This window comes from Haliotis asinina, chromosome 9 (genome assembly GCF_037392515.1).
Source record: "Haliotis asinina isolate JCU_RB_2024 chromosome 9, JCU_Hal_asi_v2, whole genome shotgun sequence".
Classification (NCBI taxonomy): domain Eukaryota; kingdom Metazoa; phylum Mollusca; class Gastropoda; order Lepetellida; family Haliotidae; genus Haliotis; species Haliotis asinina.
The window spans coordinates 5,104,399-5,124,157 of NC_090288.1; the positions used below are offsets into that span (position 1 = coordinate 5,104,399).

Sequence of the window (19,759 nt, forward strand, 5' to 3'; positions counted from 1 at the left end):
CAGCACACCTTAAGCCGATGATTGTATGACGATCGTGCATCAAATTGTCGAAGAGCATGTGCAGATATCATCCATGTGAACTGAACAGCTGCATTTTGGTGTAAAGTTTTGTTAAGAAATCACCAATTTTCGTCATGTATTGAATTCATGACAATAATCGTTTCAACATTACAAATTTGTTTTACTATGCATCAGTCCATGTGTAAACTGTACCGTAAAACAGTATAGAATATTTTCCAAAATCTAGTTTCGAACAGGTAACTTAATTGAGTGGCAGCATTTACACTAGTGAGTTGAAACTTTTGTTGGATAGTATGTATTTTGTTCACTTTGTTTAACTAATATCTGAACAATGCATCACCTTTCTTCTTTCCATCTCTTGTCCATTCTCCTTGTGCGTGACTCTCTCCCCTTCTTTTTCTCACACACACACTCTCTCTCTCAGTGGATTATTATTACCGTATTTGGTGAATAATTATTTTGCAAAGAATGGGTATGCCATATATTGATTGAAATGTGCAGGGAATCAAACCTGATCCATGGGCCTCATGAGCAAGTGCTTGTAGCAACAGCCTACACACTCTGTTCCATTTACCCAGCCTCAGTGGTAGGATCCTTCTGTGTTTATAGGGCTGTCACAGATTTCAAGTTGGTAAATGTCCATGTCCTGTTACTTTTTCCACCCATTCATCTGTCATGCTTATTTGAAATCGTATTAAATAACTGTTCCAAACACCATAAATCCCAGTGAGATCATTCATGTGGAACTAGCTGTCTGAAAATATAAAACAAACATTGCTTTGCGTACTCAAATCATTGAAAGTTTGTTTTCACGTCACAAGATTAAATTTGAAAGTTACTAAGTTTTCTATAATGTTCGAAAAAACATGCACGCTTGCAGCTGTTTACGTCATGCATCATGTATATTATCTAGAAGTGATGATGTTACTATTTCCAGAGCTTGGATCTCGGCACTTGGCAAATGTTATCAGGTGTACTTTCTGCTGCAGCATTTTAAGTCAAACATGCTGTGGGACCGATAAAATTTAATGACGTTGGCTGAAAACTGCCTTTCATGGAGAGGATATTGTGGGTTCTTAGGCAATGGTTGGCTTTTAATGAGAATAGGAAATAATTGAAATAATTGTTCAATACGAAGGTCACCTGAGAAGCTGGATATGTTTTTCTGAGCCAATTTTGGATTTGAGTGGCCAGATATTTTTACACAAGGTAATACAAGGAGACATCTGTTCACAGGGAGAGAAAATGTATTGAAGTTTCAGCGATGTTAGAACATCCACCTGAGTCAATATGGAACAGGTTTCTGTCTCTTGTAGAACCAGTTACAAGGGGCCGTAAGAACAACAAGAAATATTTACAGTATATTCCTGAAATAAGAATTCAGTTGACCTTTTTGGTGCAATTTCCAATCCTGTTTCAAACTTTCATATTTGACAGCTGAATGATAGATGTAGATCAGTAGAAAGTAGAATGAGTTAATCAGGCTATGCTGATTTTCTTTTCACCCCTGAGATTGAAGTGAAGGATTCTCATACAGATCCATATTTTACTCAGGTTATAGCACATTTCCCTACCATCTTTCTCACACAGCTGTAAGTTAATAAGTATGTTTCAATGTTCTAATAATAGTTTTTGCAGAAATGAAGGTGTGAAAGTAACAATTCATTCTGTACCTGTTAACAATGCACACTATCTGTTTCTACAAGTGAACAAAACTCCAGTCAGCAGTAACAATATATTGTAAGCTATGGTTGTGGTGAATAGGAATGGTTCACTCAAATAACTCATTGCAACTAAAATATGCAGTAAGTTCCTGTGTTCAATCTGGAATTTTCTGTTAAGCATGCGCTCAAATAACTCATTTGAAGTAAAATATAGTGCAAGTTGCTGTGTTAAATCTGGAATTTATTACTAAACGTGCACATTATAAACATAGTATACTGAATATGTACAAGAGTGGTGAAAGTTGCAAGAGGTGCCTTTGTGTGAGTCCATTTCACAAGACATTTCAACTAAAATGTTTAGCAAGTGACTAGGTTATATCTGGCATTTTGTCTTAAGCATGCTCATTAAAAAGCTGTGTACTGTAGTACCTGTGTGTGAGACTAATTTCGTGTGATCCTAAGGTTGAGCATGTGTACTGTAGTACCTGTGTGTGAGACTAATTTCGTGTGATCCTAAGGTTGAGCATGTGTACTGTAGTACCTGTGTGTGAGACTAATTTCGTGTGATCCTAAGGTTGAGCATGTGTACTGTAGTACCTGTGTGTGAGACTAATTTCGTGTGATCCTAAGGTTGAGCATGTGTACTGTAGTACCTGTGTGTGAGACTAATTTAGTGTGATCCTAAGGTTGAGCATGTGTACTGTAGTACCTGTGTGTGAGACTAATTTAGTGTGATCCTAAGGTTGAGCATGTGTATGCCCAGACATGAATTGTCACATGACAAATAGTGTTGTGCCTGTGTCAACATTTAAACAGCATTTGTAACCATTAAAACAATTGCTCAACTTTTTGTCCTATATTTCTTAGTTTGGAGCAGTTAAATGACTAGCTTCAAAGTGAGTCACACTTTGAAAGCTGTAACAATTGATGATAGTGCTATAAAACTTCTGTCTATTACCTGCCAAAACATTTTGTCATGAATTTGGACTGTCTGTGTAAATGACAGATGCTCAGACTGCCTTTATAGACAAATCCCTGTCTTTGCATTCTGTAGTTCATTAGTTGTCAGTTATGTGGTCATCTGACTTGTTTTCTGTGTTATCCCGAAGGGATTGTGGACTAGAATTGTTCTCTGTTCCTTGGCTGAACAACCTTTGCATGACATCAAAGTCAACTTGACAGGTCAGCCAGGGTGAATTGGTTGATGGTGTGTCTTCGTGCCATGTTCTTCTCCTTTTTTAAGCCCTGCACTTAGCAGTATTCCAACTATACGGTGGCTGTTGGTAAATAATCAAGTCTAGACCATACATTCCAGTGATCAAACATCATGAGCTGTGATTTATGTACTTGGGATTCAATGACATGTTTCAACCAAGTCATGAGGCCTGACCACCCTATCCTGTTAATGACCTCTTTCGACAAGCATCGGTTGCTGAAGACCAATTTTTTGTGCAGCAGCTTAGTATAGCCTGACAATATCAATCATTGGATTGTCTGATCCTGATTATTTGCTGTCACATATCTGGAATATTGCTGAATGTATCATTACACAACAAATGCATGCATACAATTGTTGAATGCGATAGAAGGGCCTGGATGTTCAAAGAACTTCAGGCTTTCATTTCAAACTTCACCCCGCAATATCTTTCTCACCAGACGATGGTGCTTTCGCTTGGTGTATGAATCTTGTCATGCACCCAGTGTTCGGATTTCTTAGATGAAGAAATATGTATGGTAATATTCTAGGGAGGAGAGCATCAGGCTACTTGGCAGCTTTACAATTATATTGGTCTTGAACATTGGTAGCAGATGTTTGTAAGGGCTGCTAAGTCTATAAACCATTACTCGGAAATTGAATATTAGCATTACTGCTGATCAGAACATTCAGACTCGAAGGCTGTGTACTTTAAGGCATGCAGCAATATGGTGCTAATGCCTCTCTGGGTCCTCACTTAAGGAATTAATTAATCAGCCAAAATGGCCAGTAGGTTAGTTCACTGTGCTTTGATGTTGAATTGTATCTTACGTCTGCTCATAGTCTGCACGGCCAGAGTTTCATGGCAGCACACAAGCTAGTGGCTGCCATGAAGAGGTAGTTTAAACTTTAAAGATATCTGTGCAATGTACAGGTGAACAGGGTCATGTTTCAACTGTGTTTATACGGCGTGCAGTTATGTTGGTGGACATGGAGTTAGTTCAGTAATGATCAGCCATACGTCTCTACCTCTCTGCAATGTTTCAACTGCATGACAGCAGCCATTGCAAATAATGGTGTCTAGATGAAACAAAAGTTGTTACCTTGTTGCAATGTGATGACTCTGTAGGATGCAGTCAAGGATGTAGCTTGGACTAGAATTTAAGGAAAATTGTACATTTTAGAAAGAATGTGATCACCATCATCATGAACGTAAAGCAGTTTTGAATTTGTCTTAAAAGAACATATGTTGTGAAATATTTTGTAAAATCTGTTGACATAGTGAGGGCCTTTTTCTGATTTATTTTAAAGTGTGAATAATCGCAGTAGTTAATGGCTGTATCTGGCTTAGTAGAATGGGCACTTTCCTTTCCTTCCTATATCGGAAAAGTAAATCTCTAAGAAATTATATGTCCAAGAACCAGTCCTTTAGTACAGAGCAGAAGATACCTTTAACAAAGAACACCCAACATCTTTGACATTTTATTTAAAACATGTTAAATATTTTGCCTGGTAAAATGAAGACATAGCTGGGACTTATCTGGACCATTTCAGAGTCTGCAACATGCTGTTATTAGTTTGCAGCAAATATGTGCTAAATACACACATTGGAATTGATAATATTCCCAGGTTGATACAGTAGTTTTCAATTTGATGCTCAGTCAGGTCAACTTGCAGTGATTGTGAGATCAGAAACTATGCATAGTCTTGAATGTTCTGTCACAGATAATTAAAGGTAATTGTTAGTATAAAATGTTAAAGCCATCTGAATATAGGAAACAGGTCTCAAATTTTAAACAAAATTACCAAATTTCCTTATCAAGGGCATTTACTTTAGAATTTCAGATAAATCTCAACCTTTGGTTGATCTGATATTTCTGCTGCCGTTTCACCTTTCTTATAATGAACAAATGTATCTAAGATATACATGAATGACATAATGATCTGATCAAGCAATTTCTTAGATAATCACTAGATGTTTCTTTGAAGGTTTAGTAAAGTTGTATCTGTTAATGGTTCCAGATAAATCTCAACCTTTTGGGTAATTTGATATTTCAACTCAATCATTAAGAACAATTATATGGAAGATGCACATGAAAGTTATATTGATCTTAAGCGAGGAGCGGTTTCTTAGATAATTACTTTGTTTAAGAGGTTGAAAAACCTGTATCTATTTTATTAATTATTCATCTTTCCTACTATTTGAGTACCCAGATAACTTCTGTCAATCAAGTGATAATTTAAAAACCTACTCAATGCACCTGGAACCTGGATGGAGCTAAACTAGTGCCAGTTAACCATTTTGCATTCTTGCATAATTTAATCAGGTACAATCGATCACCTGTGTGATCCAATGCTTCTGAACCACAGTCATGAACTTACAATGTGTGAAGCCCATTTCTGGTGTCACCCACTTGATATTGCTGGAATATTGCCAAAGCAGTGTAAAACTAAGCTCAGTCACTCATTTTCTTCACTTCCAGTTCAAGAGCAGATACACAATTTATTGTTTGAATTCAACAAAAGTCTTTGCGTCCAAGGAGTAGTGGCGTAGCCATAGGGTTAAAGTGTTTGCTGCTCATGCCAAAGACCCTTTTTGATTCCCTATATAGGTACATTGGGTAAAGTCAGATTGGGTGTCATTTGCTGTGATAATGCTGGAATATTGCCTTAAAATCTTACTCACTCATTTTGAATTCAAAACCAATAGAATTCAGGAAGGACATATTTTTATGGAAAATAGCAACCGCAAGGCTACCGCACTTCACTTAGTCAGTAAGCTTTTGCAATGCCAAGCTGTCCCACGCACCTCTTTATTTTGCAGTGATTCTGCTCACTGCTGACTGATCACTGATGAAAAAACACCAAATTTAGATTTTTTATGGGATCTATTTCCGTCTTCTTTTCTGCACAAAACCTGTCACATATCCTTCAAATATTGTTCAAACTGCAAGTTTGGGTTTTTTAACCTTTAACAGACTTTTTCGGACTTGACAACCCCATAGTGAGCAATTCATGACAGGGTTTGATAAAACTGCAATATCAGCAATATTTGCACCACATTTACTATAATCTTATGTTGATATTTTTTTAGGTTGAATTGGCGTCAAACTTATGGATATTTGAGTTTTCTTATGATTGTCAAGGAATTTTTAGTTTAGGTTACAGAAACACAGTCATTGCCCAAAACTTGTAAGTCTGTTAGTCCAATCTTGTCATTTGACATTATCTTATCGTATGGATTTTATTTGCAATGCTTACTGGACCAAAAGATATTTTCCAGACTGGACTGCATACCAGTTATCAAAGACACAGACTGGATTCACATATTTCTGACAAACAAGAAATCAATTTGTTGTGGCATGGGCGAACATTCCTATTGTCAAGTTCTATCGTAGTGCATTAGTATTGAGTTTATCTAGTCCTTTGTTGTGTTTTTTATTGAAGTTCATGCGAACATGTGTCACTTTTTGTAGACTGGGGACCGTGAGAATGTTGCGAAGATTTGTAATTATGTTTCTAATTGATTAATCAGGTGTAGAAAATTGATCATTTGTAGGGCAATCAGTTGTGCTAATGTACTCAAACAGAAATGTTGGATGTAGACACATGGTCATCAAGTTCACTACAGGGGAAGTCAATATTCACTGAATGGACGTCTGCCCAACACTGCTCACTTCTTTGGTGAAAGGCAGACACGCTCAGTACTCACTGACATTGTTATTTGTAAGGAAACTGTGGGATTATTTCCAACTACTATATATTTATGTACATCTGTTTCCTGGATATAATAATAATTGCACAAAACAGTTCGTGATTTCCAAATGAGTTGCATGCAACATCAAATCTAATACACCATCTTTTCCACAGATGATTACCAAAATAGATTAAATTACCGAACCAAAACTCCATGAGAGATTATGAATAGTTTGAGGTATATGTTTATTAAAAGGTCAGTCATGACTTTGAAAATATGCTGGATTGCTCTTTTGTGAGACAGTGTATTGGTTCTTTACTTCAAGGATGTGTAACATGTAACTCAACTACAAGACTGTTTGTTCAGAAATATGTTTTAGGTGTAGTAATCTTTGTGAATAAACCATACATGATGCTAGCAGAGTCATCTCTTTTACACAGGCTGGGTATGGGTCACAAACCTTCAGGTAACATTAGGATACACTGATAAGTTCGTTCGGCCATGATATGTAGGTAACTTTAAGCTTAACCACTAACCAAGGCTGCCTTATTTATCAGTAGAGGATGTAATATGTCCATGACACTATGCTCCAAAAGGCGACTATGCTTGTTATAAGAATCAAGTAACGAGATTAAGAGGTCAGGCTCGCAGCCTTGTTTGACATTGGTCATTGGTTTCCTGTTGTGCATTTCCATATTCATACTGTTGATCACTGGCTTGTTTGGTCCAGTCACTCGATTACAGACCGCTGCCATATAACTGGAATATTGCAGAGTGCTGCGTAAAGCTAAACTCACTCACTCACTCACTCTGAGATAAGGTCGCTTGTGTATGTGACAGTGAGTCCTAATTTTGCAACAGACATACAGTAAAACTTAGTATTACCTGGTACATACAGTTATTTTTGGTTTTGAAAGTCATGAAAATATTTTTTTGTGACATTATTTTATTGGTCAAATTTGGAGAAATCCATTTGCTGAATTCTGGGTACAATTACATTTTATATGCTGCAAATTTTTTCTACATAAAAACAGTCACAAAAACATTTCTGAATGCTGTTCATTGTACATTAAAATATTTGTATGTGTGGTATTTTTTGAGAGTCCTACAAATACAACATGAACTACTAATATCCTCAGATACCTGAGACAGAACATGGGCTTGAGTAACTCGCATTGTGAATTGCATTCCTTAATTTCAGACATATTAGTGTCAAAAGTGATATCTGATGTAATTTCCTATTTTAATTTTATCATAAATTTCGGATATTTTTCAAATGATAACTGATTAGCCCTTGTTTTCCTTGTGAGGGGTGTTGGGGCAGGGTACGCTCACCTTTTCATCACGCTCATGATGAAGCTGGAATTGTAAAAGTAACTCTGTCTTTTACATAGATTTAATTAGCTTGGTTTTGGTTTTGGGGGGTTAAACTACTGATTATGTGTTAAGAATGCCATGATAATGTTTGCACCATCTGTATTCACAACGATGGATATCAGTGAATGAGTGAGTGTGTGACTGAGTATAGTTTTACACCGTGTTAAGCAATATTCCAGCTGAAAGGACACCAGAAATGGACTTCACACATTGTACCTATGTGGAGAATCAAACCCTTGTGTTCACCATGAGGAGCAAACGCTTTAACCGCTAAGCTACTCCAGCGCCCTAAAGTGATGTCAAACATCTACATCACTTCTGGCTTTCGCCCCACATCAAGCTGACTCATAAAATATCATTTAGTCTGAAAAGAGATCTTATGTGAATGTAGAGGGTGACAGGTGCTGTTACTGAAACGCTGTTCAAAGAGGTGTTAAGCCAACTCATACAGTCAGCACCATCTTGACAGTACTTTAATCCGAACAGGTCTGTATGCAAGAAGGTGTGTTTAGGTATATGGTAGATTAATGGGGAACAAGCTGACAGTGCTGACTTTTATTGTGACGGCTTTGTTCCACTAGTTGTCCTTTTATTTGGGAATGTTCTGCCTCAAGTGATTTCTTACCATGTGGAGTTTGGACATGCTGTAGAATCCTAACCATGACAGAGTTGCAGCAGCTGGAGCGTATTGACTAGCTCCATCTTGTACAGCCTCCCAATCTTCATCAATAATAACTTGAATTTTATTAGTACCAAGATGGTTGTAAATCACGGGTAGAGATATAAAGCTGTCGATCAAGTCACCTGTGAGTAACGAGTATCATGGATTAGCTGACAGTGGGCTTTGTGAACATGTCAAGGTATTTCTGACCTGTCATTAATTTGAATTTTCAATCGAAATATTGTAACTGCTGTAAATGAAGGCAGGTTATTGAGTTCTGCATTGACACTTTCATTGGGGACATTCCAAATCTCTATGTTTTTCTGTCAATGTTATGACGAAGTTCTGTGATTATGGTTGCACAGAGTTATTTATATTTGTCCTATGTTTTAATTTCAAGATTAAAAACATAAGTCAAGGGATTATTGTTACAATGCTGATATGAAATCTTAAGGATCAAGGAGTCCTTTGATTCCAATACCACAGATGGAAACCTCAAAGAGTTACTTCAAAACACTGATACAGATACCCTGTAAAAAAATAATGATTTCATCATGGCCACAGTGGCAGCCATATTGAATATCTTGCGTGAATTTGCTTTTCCTTCCTATCATAACTGTTTAGTATTTACTGAAACTGAAATCACATGGATTGAAGCCACAAATGGTATGGAAGAAGACTTTTCACATTGCCATTCCACATCTTTGCATGGTGACCATAGTAGGAATGTCCTTGTGTCCTTTACTCCAATCATGCTGATTACATCCTCACAAGAGAGGGTAAATTTATGATGAGGGAAAAGCATGTTTTAGGAGGAGGTGCAAGGGTGGGTCCTGTGTTCAGTATGTGACTTATTTATGTGATTCCTTGTCATGTTATATGCTGGAAACATGCCAAATATTAACAATTTTGGCAAGTCCCCAAGTGCCAATATCTGACGCTATTTATTTTCTTTCTTTTATAGATTCTTTTTCAGAAACACTCGAGCTCTGTGATGCTGATACTTTGGAAATGCGATATCTGCAATGTGGTGTTATCAACACCTGCTTTGAGGTATTGGGTGCATTGAAAATGATAGCCTCTTACAGTGTGCTGTGGAGGCTGAGCACTTATGAAAGTATGCTTGCTTAAATCGTTATTTAGGTTTATTCAAAATTTGATTTTTGTTGCTGCAAAAAATACCCCCAAAATAAATCGAGTGAACTCCAGACCCTCAACACTGTGTTGCATTTTGTTTGATGCTCATCAAGGTTGTTACATGATTGATTAGGAATGTGGGTCCATTGCCCTCAATGGGTAACTTCAAAGAAATAGTAATTTGTTCCTCTGGCGTACTGTGGGATGAAATTATCGCGATATGTTCACCTCAAGGACTATTGGCATGGTGCTTGCAGAATGTAGTATTCTGACAAAAGTGCTCTTTCAGGGATTCACTAGCAGGGCAGTGTTACCATATCAGGCCTTTACCCTGCACTGCAAACATACAGGTACAGAGGAATCCCAAATACTTGTGTCTGTAAACTACAGGAGACTTGAACATCTTTTAAGTAGTGAAATAGTATACTGTCCCTGCACTACAAACATACGGGTACAGAAGAACCCCAAATACTATTGTCTGTATGCTACAGGAGCTCTTGAACATCTTGTAAAGTAATGAAATAGTATACTGTCATTGCACTACAAAAGTATAGGTACACAGGAGCTCCAGATACTACTTTTGTCATGCCAAGGATTTGCAGGAATAAAAATTGACAATATACTCAATGAAATAGATTAGCAGATCCACAGCAATACAGAAAATGTGCAAGTACATTTTTTTTATAAAGGCTGATAGTTATCTTGGTCTGCTACTATGATATCATTTGCTGTTTAAGTACTGTGATGATCATGATACACAAAACAATAGCAGTAACTGAACTGCAATAATATTATATAGTATTAATAATAGTTACGTTTTGGGGACCATCATGTTGTAGTGCAGGACCCCTGAAAATTTAGAGTAAGACTCCTAGAGATCCTCAAATACAGGACTCGGGGTAAATCCCTCTTATGCTACAGGAGTGGAACATCTTGTGAAGTATTGAAAAAGTATGGTCAGGGACCCTCATTTGAGGTCTCTGGGACTCATATTCCTAATTTTCAGGGGTCCTGGATTACAAAATGCAGTTTCCCAGATACTTAAACATCATTATTAATACGATGCTGTGGTATCATTGTAATTCGGTTACTGTTGTTGTACTGTGTATCATAACCATCACAATGCTACAGGAACTAAATTGCAAATGATATGAAAACCAGGCTAGTGCTGATGTATTGCTTCATTATCAAATTTTGTTACAAAAAGTATTTGTACATTTTCTGTGTCCATTTGGTGAGACTAATAAATTTTGTTGCGTCCACTATCAATGTTTCTGCATGCAGGACCAGGAATTACGTTGCATAACTCCCTGTATAGTGTTCTGTATGTGAAGCTGTAACATTTAGAACAGGAACATTATATTTCTTGAGAAATATCAAACTTGGTTCCGTGAATTTCTGCAATATATGCTTAATGTTATCATGCATAGTGCATACTGGATGCATGTAATGTTATATTTGGGGTATGCTGTCCGGGAGGAGTTAATGCATGTAATAACAGAACCAGAGTATTCTTTTTTTGATATGTACCTGGGAACATCCGTGTTAGAATTTATCTTCAGCAACCACTGCCCATTGCAAGAGGCAACTAACATAATTGCTGACACATGTCATCATATCCCAAATGTGTAGATCAGTGCTCATGCTGTTGGTCACTGGATTGTCTTGTCTAGCCTCGATTATTTAGACCGTGTGATATAGCTGGAATATTAATGAGTGTTGTGTTCAACAACAAATCAACCAACCAATTTGAAATATACTTCACATACTTCACAAACTGTCCTATAACGATGATAAGATTTGATTTGATTTACTCTGGAATTCTGGAAGAGCATTTTTTTGCAATGATTGATAGAGAATGTCTTATTGGGCATTATTATAATAACATTGTGATAAGACAACATGGTGAAGAAAAAGTATTGATGCATGGCATTAATCCTGGCTCTTCTGTAAGGCAAATAAATCCACTGAGGAATTCCTTTCTCGTTACTGACATGTTTTCATATGTTTTTGTCTATCCAGTTATTGCCATTAAGTTCTTATCGTGACAACAGGAATGTCCACATGGGGAGTTGAAGAAAGCACACTGACAAATCCTACTGTGTTTTCTCCTGTCTAATCTGTTGGCTAAGTTCCCGGCTCCTTCATCTAATAACTCTGCCTCACTACCATGACTCTGCTGGCTATGTTGGGGAAGTCAGGGATGGAGATCCACAACATTAATGGTCAACAACATGACCTATATATATTGATGGTGTTGGACAGAGTTTAAAATATTCTTTATCGACACAGCTTGTGGCCCATATTGAGGTCCTGTAGTCTCTGAGTGTTCTGCCTGATATATTTGAATCAGGTGACTTCTATAACTTTCAGCATAATCCATGCTTATTCCTGATCTTGATTACGGGTAGAGGTTTTGGTTTTGTGTGGTCTTGTCCATAAAACTTAGGTCACAAATGAAGTTAAGCACCTTTTATCAAGGAGAATCCTCAGATGGGAGGTTGCTTAGTAGCTTGACCCCTGAGAGTTTCCAAGAGGTTTACCTGTAACTTATCTAGACCTGACAAGAGTCCAATATATTTTTTGTCAGTTTTCGGGTTATGTCTTAGGATTTTGATTGATATGTAAGGAAAGCCCAAAGTTTACACAATAAATACCCTGGGGATTTCACGGTGATCAGACAAAATAACTCGGCAGGCCAGAGTTGTCTACCCTGTTTTCTAATGTTTTTAGCATTGACTTTAGTCCCATATCTGATTTAAGTGGCATTTAGATGCTGGCATGGTGGACAAGAACATCTGCCAGGATGGACAACTTCTCAGTTGCCAAAGATGCAGTGTTTATTGTGTAGATGCTAACACTGCTGTCAAGCATGATCAGTTTCCTGATAATAGTGTTAGCATCTACACCGAAACGTTGCATCTATTGCATTAAATAACATGTGTTACCCTGATCATGCACTTCTTGTCCTGGGTGAGGAGACATGCTCTACCATTCCCGGGACGACACACCCGGGCCATCTCAGTCAGGGCTTCTGGGTACAGCTTTGTGTTGTTGAATCTTGAACCCATCCTGAAACAGTCACACTGTATGTAGTCCAATGAAACATTTCCTGATACAGAGACAGAGAGACTGGGAAGGAGAGAAAAAGTGAGAAAGAGCAATGGATATTCTTGTGAACAATTTAATGCATGTTAGCAACATAACACTTGACAAGATGCTCAATGACATCACAGAACTATCAAAAACCTTGCACTAATCATGAAAGGGGATCTCTGAGCCAAATGATTGAATCTGATATTCGAAACTCCTTTCCAACTTTAAACTGAACAAAACCTACATCAGCAATCAAACAATGTGAAGTGACAGGCCTGAATCATACTTGACAGGACTGAAAAGTTTGAGCATCTTAAAAACATCATACACTGATTTCACGTTGTTTGTAGGTCTTGATTGATATCTCAAAAGAAATGACATGCTATATCTGAGGCTGGTCTTGGTGAAACTATTATTATCATACCACTCTGGAAGAATCAAAGAAGACAACGTCAGAAGCTTACGACCCACGCTCTCCGTTATATACTCATCTAGAAAAGTAGTTGATCAACTAATATTTTATGAACTAGGGCACACTTTCCCAATAAGATCACATTGTTAGGAATCCTGGATTAATTGCAGTGTATATCTACAGGGGAAAGTATAAACATTGTTTTACAAAATATGTATTTGAGACTTCATTGGTATAAGCAAATCACAAACATGTATGTGATATTAACATTTTATTCCCTGACAAGACGTTAAGAAACTGTCAACATATATGATCACATGGTTTTGGCTGTTCAAGCAGTGATAATGTGCAATTCTATACAAGGCTCAAGTGTGTTAGAAGATGGATTTAGCAGCTCAGACTGCACACTGACGCTCCTATTTGTAAAGTTTCAGAGGTCGAGGTTGCTGGCTATAAATATTATGGTATTTATGTATGAAAGTAATGTCCTGCCACCATCATGCCAAGTGTGTCATCACAGTCATGTAACTTAAAGAATTCCTTTGTTGCACTGACTGCCTATCATGGCGTTGCCTGACAACTTTGTCAACTCAGCAACTTCAAGCCCAGCGTGTCTATCCCTGCTCTTCACGATTTTGTGTAGATGATACGGTATACTGCTTAATTGTCCATACCACTTTCTGGGCTTGTGGTGGTATTGTGTGGATGGTATGCAAAACTGTTTTATTGTGCATATTATGTGAGCTCACAAAGAGGAAAGTGTGCTGTGGCAGAAGATTCAGTCGTGCTTGATGTCAGACTCACTGTGCTCTCGGTGTATGGTAATTCTGATGAATCAGCTGGAGTTTTTTTATCAGAAAATTAAAATCAATTCAGCATTAAGTTCTACTTAATAATATCATCTGCAAGTTATTATACTGCAGCTTTTTTTTAATTATAAATCAGATGATTATTTCTGTCTCATCCGAAAAAGTTGAGGTGTAATAAAAGATTATTCTGTACTTAGCTGACCTTTTTCGTGTAAATGTATGTGCTGACCTACTTATTTCAAACCACTTGAAGAAATTAATAATATCTATTCACATAAATCAATTCTGCTGTTGATAGCATTCCCATTAGCATGTGCAAGAAATATGATTGACGTTGCCGTAATATGAGAATATTTATGAATATGAGTTAGTGAGTTTACTTTATGCTGCTTTTACCAATATTCCAACAACAACACTATGTGCGCACCAGAAATAGCTTCACATATTGTACCCATGTGGGGAATCAAACCTGGATCTTCAGTGTAATGAGAGACCGCTTTAACCTCTAAGCTACCCAACTGCCCCTTATGAATATAAACATGGAATAATAGACATACATGAGTCATGTTTATTGTCCTTCTCAACACCTATTGTGACATTACACATGATGTCTCATGAGCACAGACACTGTTGTCAACTGTTTTCTCTTCGGTAATCAGATCATGCTTAAAATACATCAAAATGAGAACGATCGACATTGATTGAATTGTACAAAAGTGATTACTGTGGTAACAGATTACAGAACCATTAACCTTCTGGTCATGTTCTGTTGCTGATGCAGATTTGATTGTGGCATATTTCTGCTGATGAGGTGATGTGATGCTTGCTGGGCCTGTGAAGTTGATCTTGTTTGACCTTATCAAAGTCAAACGGGAGGCTTCTTTGTAGAGAGGCAATACTTGACATTTCCACACTTAGGTTGGCCAGTGTTGTCACCTTGTGATTTCCACAATATGGTGTAAGGTGTCTTCAGTCAAAAGAAGCCCTGACATTTAGATAGTTTTGTGGCCCTAATTGGTTGGTATTTGACACACATGAGGACCTAACATTCTAAATGTCTGTCTAGATGCTTGTAAAGTTTTAAGTATTTCAAGGTAGCAAAAAAAATGTATGTTGTTTTGTGACGAGGAGCATTTCTACTTTATCACTATGTGGTTGAAGGGTGATGAGGTGGCCTTGTGCCTAAAGCATAAGCTTATCACACCTACAGACTGAATTTGATTTCCCCCCATGGGTACATTGTGCGAAGCCTATATCTGGCATCCTCCAGTGATACAGCTGGAATGTTACTAGTGGCATAAACCCCAAATCACTCACTCACTGTATGGTTGAAGGGCTTTACTCTACCTGGGGAGCAGTGGGGTGGCACAGTGGTTAGAGTAGTAGCTCATTTGGCCAAAGGCTCTGTATCGATTCCCCATATGCATGCTGTGTAAAGCCCATTTGTGGTGTGATATTGATGGATTAATGATAGAAGTGGCATAAAGCCTTACTCATTTACTATGCAGAGTTGTGCCCCTTTGCATTACCATGATCTGCTGATTCAAAGTTTGAATACTGGAATGAGCTTGATTGTAGTCATCAAGTTTGTATATAGAGCTTTAGCCAGGGATTGCTGTGAGAGAGTACAGCATCATCTTGTTTATATTCCATCTTCATTATCATGGCATGCCAAGGTTAAGCACAAATTCCTTCCACATGTTCCTTGAGGTGCTTCACATCCTTTGGTTGGCTTTTAGTCATAATGAACTGATAATCTTATCCTGAGACTGAAGTTGGGTTATTGAGGGGTATCAGTTTGGCTTTTTTATGAGTGTTATGCTTCACAATATTGTTTTTGTAATGTGGATAAGCATTGCCCCTGATGGTAGTCGGATGTTAGTGCAAGCTGGGAAGAGTGATCAGCAAGTTTGAGGTGCCTAGCCAGAAAATATATGAACTTGATCAGCTGACTCAGTGATCAATAGTCTGAGTTCTTTATCCTTAATTTTTAAGTTAGGTCCAGTTTCCACATTGAGATAGATTGGTTTGGCCATCGTTGGTGATGAAGATTTTTGGCCATAGGGTGGGTGAGGTTTTCTTCAGTTTCATCACTGTATAAGCAATATCACGCTTGAGACATCAAGAACAGGCCTCAGACATTCTGGTGCCAGATTTTGTCAAAACTGGAAAGGGTTATGTTGGATTCCCAACCAAATGCCCTTTGCGTTCAAACTCATTTTCTTCAAAATTGTTATTTTTTTTAAAACTTTTATTTTGTAATACATCAGAGGTATATTAACATTGAATAAATGAAAAATGTGCAGACAAAAATGAAAACTTGTTTTCGTTGCTCTTCTTATAAGTTAAATACCAGTCCCATCTGGAAAATAATATTATTGAGTTCTGATTAATTTAACAAGAATTGCGAAACATTCAACTTTTTTTTTTTTGTGAAGATTTCACTGACATTTGTTGGGGACTTAGGGATCAGATGAACCCCTGAACATGTCGAGATGTCAACCACCACGTGCAGATGATTGAGCTTGTTAGTAACATTTTAATTGTTTTGTTTGATGGAGTTTGCCTCAGACAGTAAGATAACAATCAATATGGATACATTGTACCAGGATAAGGATTCCCACAACGGGGACGGCTTCTGATGTTAAGCTACACCATCACTCTTCATGTCAGATTCAGGTTAGGTAATGTTCTCCCAGAGACTACATCTACTAATGATGAATGGCTTCTAAATGGCCAAGGACAGTACTACAGGAACATTATTTATACTGAACCTCCAGAATACTTGAAATCCTATGCTTGGCATTAAGGTGAAAACCAGTTCAAAGATGTGTTTTCATATGGATGTGGATGAGTGGATCTTATGAAAGTTTTTCGATTGTATAGGCTTCCCTCTTTTTGTTTAATCTGAAGTGTAGCAGCTTGCAGTTGCTTTAGACAATATTTCAGTTATTAGGCAGAGTGCAAGTTTCAAGAGCAATGAAATGACATGGAAATTTTGTCATATCTATCTGCATAGTAATCCAGGTCATCTGCACAATGCTGTCTGGATTGTTCTGTCTTCAAGTTGTGGAAAATATGGAAATCATTGTCAAATCTGATGATTATGATATGGAGGAGTTCCTAATTCACATGGGATGGTGAGGTAGTGTGGTGGTTAATGCATTTGCTCGTCACAGAAGAAGAGGGTTTTGATTACACATAGGGTACAATGTGTAAGGTCCATTTCTGGTGTCTGTCATCATCATGTTGCTCAAAGTATGCTAAAAGCTGTGTAAAACCATACTGTCTGTAATTCAGAGTCATCTATTGAAGCCATCGTGTCATCAGATGTTAGTTCATTGTCAAGGTAGAATATACCAGCAACTTTGTATTGTGACCTTTTGTTGTTTAGCCTTGATCTTTACAAACTGTAGGAGACATGCATGATATTGGACGTATATACATCTGACCTTTGGTTCCCTGCCACTTGGACTCTTCTTGAATCCCCTAAAACCAAAGATGGTACCCTTGAGGAGGAGATGAAAGACAGGAGCATCTCTCCCTCAAGCAGAGACCATGTTCTCATGCATGCTTAGAGTTTGTGCTTCCAGTTGGAGATACTTGATGACAGTGAATATCCATTATATGTATTTTGTCCATTTTAGTGACCAATGACAAATTATACTGAGTGGTTGTGTATGTTCATATACAGGTACTGCACTGATATACAAAATACCAACAGTTAAGGAATACTTTCCATCCTTAGTTATTAGGCTCAGAACTTTCAGTGATCAGTGTATCCTACCAAGGCAAAGGGAAGCAACTCAGAAATGAACTTTTACCAATGTCACATACCCAACAACATTGTGAGAATGCAGGAAATTGTGACATGAAATCTTACACCATCCTTCTGGAGCTCTTATGTATTACCACACCCAGATAATGCGTAATATTTGTTAAAAGTATGGTTATAAGCCGCTTTGACAGCACTCATAAGAGATGTCCAATATGGTCTTCCCACATCTCACCCGTGAGGGAAATGGAACTTTTGTGGGGAGTTATTATCATTTAACCAACTTTTTGATACTTATCAATACATTTTGTAACAAAATCAAATCTTGTTAGAACGAATGAACTGGGAAGACCTAATCATGCAGCTTAATGGTTCTTCATCCTCTCTTAGGAGCTGTTTAAGTCATCCAGTGTTGCAGAGTTTGACTTTGTTGCAGCCAAGTTACATCTTCAGCCGACATCTTCAAAGAAAGTTTCTTACTTCAGATCTCACTGAAATTGTTTTCATAATTTGTTTTCATAATTGCATTTCCTGAACGTTTTAACCTTCAAATATTGACACCAACTTCTGATTTTGTACAGACCTTCAGATTTCATATCGAGGTAGTCAGCTTGTCTGGGATATGTTAGTTTGGTAAATATCAATTGTTTTTACATTTTTCCAATTACAAATACATCCTTTTGCAGATGTATGGCGACAATTTTTAATTTTTGATTTTAGATTGTTTAGGGCATGATTATAGTACCATGATGAATTCCACCTCAGTCTGTGTTGTCTGGATAGAGAACAAAGTCTGGGTTTTTTTAGAACTTAATCTGTTTTCTGTTTTTTTGTATTGAAGTTCTGATAAGATTTTATGCTCAGGTTTCCTGTTTGTATTAAAGTCCAAAACTGTTTTTGATCATATAAGTTTTTCCCACATTGAAAACATGTAACTGTGATTACACACTGGTTTCAACTTTCTTTGCAACACCAAGTTCAACATGTTATGTCTGAACGGATTACTATGTGATTGGTCAACATGTTTCGTTTGAATGTATCACTTTGTCATTGTCGAGTTTCAGAGAATTGTATCCTCTCTTTGCCATGATCTTGGCCTGTATGTAGAGTGTATAGAGCTCCTGTTCTGAAAGGTCAGGGTTCCAACCCAGATAAGTATATCTGGAGACATGAGAAGATGGCACTTGTTATTGACCTTAATGGTATAAAACACGGGCTTCGAGCCCATATGCTATGTCAGAGTGGGGTATCCATGTTGAACTGTGGTATGGTGTTTCATTGGATTTGTAATAGATTAGTTCTTGAACAGTACAAGCAGACACATAAACATTCATGCTCACAAGTGCAGGTGCATCATAAATTCAGTAATCTTGGAACTGAATGTTTAGTTCTCTCCCACCTCACCTCCTTACAAGTTGGTGAGTGAGTTAGTATAGTTTTATGCCACTTTTAGCAATATTCCAGCAATATCAGGAAGGGAACACCACAAATGTGCTTCACAGCACAAGTTGGTGACTTGGCCAAGTGGTTAATCCTTAGTTCAAGTCGCTTGTTGGTACAAAGCATCCAGCCCATATTTGTTGGCCGTTATCTTGTAATGATACTTTAACCATTCACTCTGTCAGGACTCCTTTCACAAAGCACATAGGTTTATGAATGTTAAAGAATGGGAGTTAAGGTTAACCATACTAAATATTGCTTCGTGAAAGAGACCCAGTATTGGAAGTCAAGAATGAAAGTCAGTTTTACTTTTACACTCCCAGTAGTCTCTCGTACAGACCCTGAAGCAAATATAACCAAGAAAGCCCATGCACGTCTAGAAAATGTGGCAAGTCTAGATTTCCACAGCTTGAAGAAGAAAGTCTCAGGGCTCCTTTTTATTTCATTTTAGTTTCTTTCACTATGGACATTTTTC

At 37.5% G+C, this 19,759-nt stretch overlaps 1 protein-coding gene across 1 annotated transcript in view; it reads left to right on the plus strand.

Annotated features, from left to right (window-relative positions):
* The window catches only part of LOC137296179 (ribitol-5-phosphate xylosyltransferase 1-like), a 178,616-nt gene that overhangs the window by 3,771 nt on the left and 155,086 nt on the right, over positions 1-19,759 (plus strand). The gene's annotated exons all lie outside the window — the stretch shown is intronic.